Raw genomic sequence first — 6277 nt, 5'->3', positions numbered from 1 at the left:
AAACGATAAAACAAAGATAACATCAATAATGATTCAAACATAAATTGCATATAAATCCATGATCAAAGAAAATACATACTGTTTCGGTGAATTACGATCAATCCCAACAAGAGAGGGATTTAGCTACTCATGATAGCTTGATGAACAATGAAGAATTGAGTTGAAACAACATCAACGACGATTTCCTGACTCTTGATGTGTATCCAACTCCTTCTATCTAAAAAAACCTCTATTCCTACTTCTATTACAAGAATATAATGTGTTACAAGAGTAAAAGCTGATTCCCGTTTCTGAACTGAGTTCTGGTCTATTTATAACAGATTCTGCCGCCTGAGTTCGCTACGCGAACTATAGTTCTCTAAGCAAAATCTGCTTTCTTCTCCATTAAGTCTTGAGTTTCAAAATATCTTTTAGAAACTGCCAAAGCTCGCTAAGCGAAATATGGTTCGCTGCAGCGAACTTTATGCGCTGCTGCTCACTGCTAGCGAAACTGGGTGATTTGTTTCTGACTTCGTTTACTACGCGAAATATGGCTCGCTGCAGCGAATCGGGCCTTCGCTACACATCTGCTTAGCGAATTATCTAGTTTCTGGATTTTACACTTTTGTTATTGACTTCACTGGAGTTCGCTACATCTGGCTTAGCGAGCTCTCTGATTGATGGCTTTTGTTTTAAGGCCAAATCCTGCATAAAGGTAAACCAAACCAAGTAATCTTGTACAATACTAATTTATTCAACAATTGAGGGTTTTTATGTGAGAAATGTGTCAAATAAGTAAGATAAGTGCTATGTGATAATATGAAATTTTACTATGAATTAAACACTTATCACCTGTTCCTGAAGGAGTTGATGACCAAAGACCATTTTTCAGAAGGGTTTACATATGTTATGCAGCTTGAAAAGAGAGCTTTAAATTGTGTAGACATGTCATTGGCCTGGATGGTTGGTTTTTAAAGGGGTTATGTGGTGGACAAATTCTGGCAACTTTTGGAAGGGATCATAATGACCAGATGCTTCCTATAGCATTTGCTGCTGTGGAAGGTGAAAATAGGGACATGTGAACCTGGTTTCTAGAACTATTGATTGATGACCTAGGAGGTGTAACTGAATGTCTCACATATACTTTCATTTCAGACCAACAAAAGGTAAATTAACTTCATATATAAACTGTTATCATTACATATACTATATGTTTTACATTTGACTGTGTAAGTTGTATTGTTATTGCAAGGACTTTTACCTTCAATGGATGAATTGCCGTCCAATGTTGAACAGCGATTTTGTGTTAGGCATTTGTACAAAAGTTTCTGGAAGAGGTATCCAGGAAAGATGTTTAAGGAAATTATTTGGAAGGCTGCAAAGGTTACATACTCACAAGCTTGGGAAAGAGAGATGAAGGGCATGAGATTGATCAGTGAAGAGGCATTTCTTCATATGATGAAGACACCACCAAGATTATGGAGTAGATCATATTTTAGAACAACCAACAAGTGTGATTTGTGCTCAATAACATGTTAGAGGCTTTTAATTCTGTTATTCTTGACTCAAGATCTAAACCACTAATAATAATGCTTGAGGAGATCAGAACTTACATCATGGAGAGATGGGCAAAAAATAGAATGAGGTTCCAAGATGTATCTGGAAATGATATTTTATCCAACATTAGGAAGAAGCTTGATATAACGAGTTGTTTTACAAACTTATGGCTTGCCAGGTATCAAACTTATTGTTACTTATACTTGTAGTTATTTTTGTAGTTATTGTTACTTATACTTGCGAAATTGGTTGATATTGTAGAATGTCAGATAAGCACATGTATAAAGTAAGGCACCTAGAAAACCCAGCTGAAACATTCACTGTGAACTTGAAAGATTAATTATGCTCTTGTAGAAGATGAGATCTCACAGGACTTCCATGTGTCCATGCAATGCCAGCTATGAAGAGCAGGAGTTTTAAGGTTGATGACTATATTCATGAATATTATAGGATATCTAGGTACAAGGCAGTATACAAACATGTGCTCTTAAACAACCCGAATTTTATTATTTGGCTAATTAAATTAAATAAGGATTTATTTACTTAATTTGGACGAAGTTTGATAATTAATTGGATCGTCGGTGTTATTGAGAAACGTGTTCAAATTATTAAGTAAAGTTAGAATTTATTCGGTTAATCGAAGAATTAATAAAGTGGAGCATGTGGAGAAATAATATTAGAAATAATATTATTATTGGATTTTACTTATTTGAGATAAAGTCGGATTTAATTGGATTAATTGGAAAATAATATTAAGGGTAATAATATTATTTGTTGGAGCATAATTATTTATTTGACTACTATATTTTATGATTGGGCCTAATTAGTTAGGAAGTGGAATTATTTGGGTAAGCCCAATATCATCAATAAAGATAGTAAGAGAGGAAATGAGAAGTAGGAGAATCATTAGTTCATTTCAAGAGAAGAGAAGAGAGGAAATAAGGAGAAGAGGAGCAAAAGAGGAATAAAGAGAAAAGCTAGGTTTGAAGAAATTGAAGAGGTAAGGGGGAGAATGCTTATTATTATGGGTTAGTATGATTGGGTCAATGGGTATATTAACATGATTTAGGAATTTTGTTCTTCAATTTTTAGGCTTTTGACATGTTAGGTTTTGTTGAGAATTCATAAAAAATGATGTTAAAAATATGTTTTGATGTTAGTAATTATACATTGTGAAGTTGAGAGATGATTGAGAATCACAAAGTGACATATGTGAGTTAGATCCACAGGAATAACACTGTCACTTGCGTTTTAATGTGAACTGCAGTGTTTGAAAATGCTGTTGCGGTACCCTGTTGTAGCTTCATGTTTCAATTTAGTGGAGTATCATGTGTTCAATTGCTAATATATGTTCCTCATTAATAATAATAATATTATATTAATACTTATAAATGCTTGCACAAGTGTTTGTGGTGAGAATTTGATACTGATAGTGATAAGTCCAAATATAAGTGCTTCTACTAATAATTTATTATAATGAGTACCATTTACTTTTTGTATTATTTTACTGATATTAAAATGTGTGGTAAGGTATATTGCAATTGATAGATAACATTTTGGCATATATACTGTATCGGTATCACGTTTTAACTCTACTGATATATCACATTTTAGTACATCACATTTCATTAGTATAAATAATTATATGACTAAAACAAATGTTAGATCATGTTCCTGTTATACTAAAGGTGACATTTCAAGTTATGACTCTTAGAATTAGAGATGTATTTCAAGTTAAAACAATATAGTGTTTTCTACTGTAGCGACTTGTAGATATATAAATATATGTTTCATTAATGTATTATTTGAAATTAGAGATAAACAATTAAATTAATGAGTTAATTTAAATTAGTTTTCGATTTTGATAGATTTTTCAATAAAGTTGTTAGAGTTGTCAACAGAGTTGTTAGAGTTGTCAATAAAATTGTCGGAGTTGTTTCGAGTTATTACGAGTCATATTTTAATTGTTTCGCGTAATTCTAACATGTTTAGAGTTGTTAGTGTATGGTGTCGGTGTTTGTTTTTTTTATAAAAACTTTAAAAATTCATAACTTTTGAACCGTAACTCTGTTTGAGTCTCCGTTAGAAGCCTTAGAAAGCTAGCGCGGTATTCTTTTCAATTAAAATGGTCTAATTGGAAATAATTGATTTAATAATGACGTGATTATGTAAATGACTTGTAATTGTGTGTACATTTATGTTGAGAATAATATATTGCTATGTCAATGATGTTGTTTTGAATAATATTCTCTGTGCGTACCCGTATAGCATGAATCCTAGTGATTAATTGATTGATTGTGAAAGTGTGTATTTGTATATATCGACAAATGTGAATTAACATGAGATAGTATAATTACTAGTGTTAATTGGATTGTGTGAATCGTAATTGATTAATTGGCCTCTTATATATGATGTCTGTGTGTTGTGAATGTTGTGTATAATTGGTGGATAATTCATAGAGTTGAATTATTGTGATATGCGGAAAATTAAGATGGTAGAGATGATCTTAATTGCATATGTTTGTTGACATTGTACATACATTCATAGCATGATGTGCCTTGAAACAAAGATGGTTTGCTTTGAAACAAAAGCGAGGCTTAGATTCTAGAGTGAATCGGAAGCGGTAAACTATATGTTTACGTTTTGGCGGGCTTTGATCTTGTCTGGATCGGAAGCGTGGCTTGGATTCTAGATATTGAATCGGAAAGCGGTGAAACCTTGGGTTCACGATTCGGTACCACATGCATAGCGTCACATATCTTGCATTGAGTCACATTAAAATCATGCGATAATTGAGTATGTGAAGTTGATGTAGTAGTGATATGTGTATGAGTTTGATAATTGAACGAGTGAAGTTTGAATATATATTTGATTAAATGTGTGAATATGTGATAATTATGATTGTGTACTTAATTGAGAAAATAATAGTAGAATTGAAATATTATACTATTTAAGCTTGTTGTATACTCGATAACATGTGAAATATGGGTTGATTACTATTATTTACATGGTTATACATAGTATGATTAATTACCTGAAGTGTTGATTTAACCTTTGTATTCCGTTATACTTTCTTCATAATGGTTCGTATTCTCACCCTTCTGTTTTAATGTTGCCCTCGTTTGGCGACATGCAGGCTTGACGATTAGTAGCTGGCGTGTGATCTAGTCGGAGTTTCTTCTGAGTTGCTTGGTAATTAAGTAGTGAGTCGATGCTCTGGTCATGTAACACTGGGTAGATTAGTCGTGTTGAACTCATGTTCCTATTTGGTTATGTATTATGTTTATGACTTGAGAACTTGTTATTTGGCTACTTGTTGTTTGAGAGGCTTTCAAGCCAAATATTCTGAATTATGTTTTAATTTATGCTGATATGATTATTGAGACTTGATCATGGTATGGGACATGGATCATTTTATGAAACACATGAGTATTTAGTAGTTTCCGCTGTGAATGCATATTCTGGATAAAATATGATTAATTGAGAAGTGTTATTTGAAATGACCAAGTGTATCATATATTGTAAGTAAATGCTGTCGGTTTTTAAAGGCTTTTAGTTTTTGAAAACATCGATGTGACGCCCTTTTATTATATGCATGTTTATTCTCTGATTATATGCTTAATTATTTTGGGGTATAAAAGGGGTGTTACATTAGTGGTATCAGAGCCTGGTCGACCAGTTGGTCAAGGTTATTAATGTCTTTTATCCTGTTGTATTTGATTCGTGTATCTGACACGATCGATACTGTTTTGTCTGGTTGTTTGGTTGTTTAGGATGATGGCTACAGGAAGGAATGTTGACATTAATGTTGAGGCAATGATGAGGTGGACTGGCGCGATTGGACAAGCGCCGCAAGAGAATGTCGGTTATGGAGGAAAGGATGAGTTTCGTGCTTTTGGAGACTTTCAAAGGTGCAACCCGCCGATCTTTGAAGGAGGGTATGGATCGGACAAAGCGCACACATGGATGAGAGAAATTGAGAAGATCTTTCAAGTCGTGAGTTATACTGATGTACATAAGGTGCAGTTTGGTACTCACATGCTGACAAAAGAAGCTGACGTTTGGTGGAGTAATACTGTACGGAGATTTGAAATAGAAGGTATTGAAGTTACTTGGACTCTTTTCCGTGATGCATTTTTGGGAAACTATTTTCCAGAAGATGTGCATGGAAAGAAAGAAGTGAGGTTTCTACAGTTGAAACGAGGAGGAGAACAGTTCCGTGAGAAATTGTATGATGACATGAGGGAACAATCTGGTCTTGGCAAGAAGCCAAGTGGGGGAGGAGCTTCTACTCCGATTAAGTGCTACAGGTGTGGCGAGACGGGTCACAAAACTGTTGACTGTGGAGTTGGTTCGAGTAGGATTTGCTACAGTTGTGGTGAGCAAGGACACAATTGTGCCATGTGCGATAAGCCAAAGAAGGAGCAAGCGAAAGGAAAAGTGTCTGCGTTATCTGGTGCTGAGACTAATACTAAGGATAAGTTAATCTGAGGTACGTGCTTTATTATTGATAATGGTGCAACGCGTTATTTTATTCTTTGGATTGTGCTATAAGATTGGATCATGTTTTATCTGTTATGCATGGAAGTGTAGTTATTGATACAACTGTTGTGGCTTTGTTTCTATTTCTTTTACGAGTTTGAATTATTCGTTGATCATCTTTGGTAGAGATTTTGAGAATTGATGTAATTTGTTTTCCGTTAGACCATGTTGATGAATTTTGGTGTGAACTGTTTGGAGT

The sequence above is a fragment of the Vicia villosa genome, linkage group LG2 (assembly GCF_029867415.1).
Source record: "Vicia villosa cultivar HV-30 ecotype Madison, WI linkage group LG2, Vvil1.0, whole genome shotgun sequence".
Lineage (NCBI taxonomy): Eukaryota > Viridiplantae > Streptophyta > Magnoliopsida > Fabales > Fabaceae > Vicia > Vicia villosa.
The sequence above is the reverse complement of the archived record's forward strand: the minus strand, read 5'-3'. Positions refer to the sequence as shown.